Source organism: Polyodon spathula, chromosome 27 (assembly GCF_017654505.1).
Source record: "Polyodon spathula isolate WHYD16114869_AA chromosome 27, ASM1765450v1, whole genome shotgun sequence".
Classification (NCBI taxonomy): domain Eukaryota; kingdom Metazoa; phylum Chordata; class Actinopteri; order Acipenseriformes; family Polyodontidae; genus Polyodon; species Polyodon spathula.
The window spans coordinates 4,294,053-4,296,552 of NC_054560.1; positions in this window are offsets into that span (position 1 = coordinate 4,294,053).

Consider the following 2,500-nt stretch of genomic DNA (forward strand, 5'->3'; position numbering starts at 1 on the left):
GTGGATGTAGGGTGCTTGTTTTCCATTAACCCATCAAGCAAGAAAAATAATTCTTGGCCAGGAGACAGTCAATAATAAATCAGGCTTTTCAAAAACATTTTCTATGCTTCCCCACCCCTACCCTCAAACACACACACACACACACACACACACACGCTCACCTTTGTCATTTCTTTATAGCATGAAAGTTAAGCAGCAGATGTAGGAATTCTTTTTTTTTAAATTTAGGGCAGCACTTCAGAGGAAGGGAGGTTAAGTCTTCTGTTTTAAACAGTTCTCCTGGGCATCTTGTGGTGCAGTTGTTCAGACGGATGGCTTTTGCCTTTTTTGTGAATTAATTTGCCTATCTGATCACTTTTACAGCGTGTCAGCGACCACATGAATGAATCAGTGCCTGCTGTTTGTTTGGCCTCAAAGCTGTGCTGTGCTGTCTGGGTTTCTAAAGGAAAATAAAAAAGCATTTTAGAAATTGTAACAGTTTGCTTGAACCGTAGGGAGTTTGAGAAGTTGCCCTGCCATAACTTTGAAAACCATGCATTATAAAATAGACACATAGATAGGAAACTTAACATGGTGCAATTGTACTCACAGTGACTGTGGGGATATTACAGAGTGGAAACAAATGCACAAATGACATTGAATCACACACATTCTACTGCAGTGTTTGTTTCACTACTTTCTTTAATAGATACATGAATAGGGTATGTGGTTTTGTTTTTTACTGTAATATTATGCTTTTGTTTTCCAAATGATATTTTAATCTTTGTTTACATATCTGGAAACATATTTCTTTTTTAAAGAACATTTGAACATGCATATCCCAAACTGAAAGAGTGAAATAACAGATTTATTTATTTATTTATTTATTTTAAGCCACAAGCAGTTTTTAAAATGAATTCTACACTATGCATTAAAGTTGACTGTCTTTGTCATTTGTTTCAGACGTGAGACATGCTTTGAATTAGTTTCTGTTTTTCGCAGGACTTTGTCATACAGCCTCCATACATTTACTGCATGATCAAAGTCTGTAGTGTAGCTTAAATGGAAACACAGCCTCCCACAAAGCTCTAATGCTTATTAGAGTAGAAAACAAATAATACATTCTAGTGTGTGTGTGAAACAACAGTGCCTTCTGTGGACACTGCAGCAGCTGACAGTTGCATGCAGAGCCAGTGACCCACATACCAAGGCACAGATAAGGCACATTCAGTGAATGAACTTTTGAAACGTTCAGCCCGGCAAAGGTTCAAAGGTTTGCTTGACTAAGATGATGACCTCATTTTTATTTTGCTTGTGTTCTAACCTGATTGCATTTGTTTTCAACACTGCACCGGTTTGCATGACACAGCAGCAAGTGGTACTATCTGCAGGGATTGAAGCAATAATCTATTTCAATAGCAGTTGGAGCCATTCCAGGGTTTTCCACGAGCTCAGTAAGCCACTGTGTGTTGGTAACAAGCTCAAGCCTCCTCGCATTATAATAAGTGCTGCTGTGCAGTGGTGGTATCTGTATTTCCATTACTAACACTTTGCACAGAACAAAAGGCTTTTGCAACTACATGATTTATAGCAGAAGGGGCCGCTGCTGGGAGCAAGAAAACCTACCAAAAGTATTGTTTGCTTTTTTGCCCCGTTGTTGGCGCTGAGAAATGAGCATTTATTTGATGTGTATTCAAATGAATGGGTGTGCCTGCTGTTTCTATTAACCCACTTCAGCCTATTCTTATGTCTTTTTCTATACTGCAAGTCTGTATGACTCTGCCCGGGGACCCTCCTGTTTGTTTTTCAGTACTTGGTGTTTCAGAATTCAGAACAAGAAGTTCTCTCTACACTCTTGTCTTTTGTGACGTTACTTGCGCAAGATTTAGTGTTTTTAGTTCTCCATTGTTTTCAGAGCTCTGATACACGTGGGCTGCAGTGAAAATCAAAGACGTTTTAATGGATGGTCTTAAGAGTTCTTTTGTTGCTCGCTGTGGGGTCAGTTTTACAGCATTGTGGTGTTTTAGTATTGATCCCTATTAAAATGGCCGTGGCGGCTTTGATAAAGTAGATTAAACAGCAGATCGGCTGCATTATGTTTGATTGTGGAGAGTGCAAGCCAAAGTTGAGTGATTGAGTCAGCACCCTCAGATCCCACTTGATGGACGAACAGATGTACATTTATGGGATTCAGTCACACCGTTAATACATAATACACCGAGATCTGCCTACCGCAATGTGTAACGGGATCGCTGCTCTCTGCTCCATACTGCGCATTTTGCAAAACACAACTGCGGTTCTTTTTTTGCTATTTCACTTGTTGGACACGCCGAGTTTGATCGAGGCCAGATGAGCTCTACTGTCCCACTGTTATTGTGCCGTGTGCGCTCTGGTTTACCGTGCGCTTCTTTCACAATAGGGATGTTAACAGTCCAGACATTTTCCCAAGTGCTGTACGTTTAGAATCGTGCTGTTTTTATATTATACAGTTCAGTGTAAGCCCTTTAATTTTTTAGTGCAA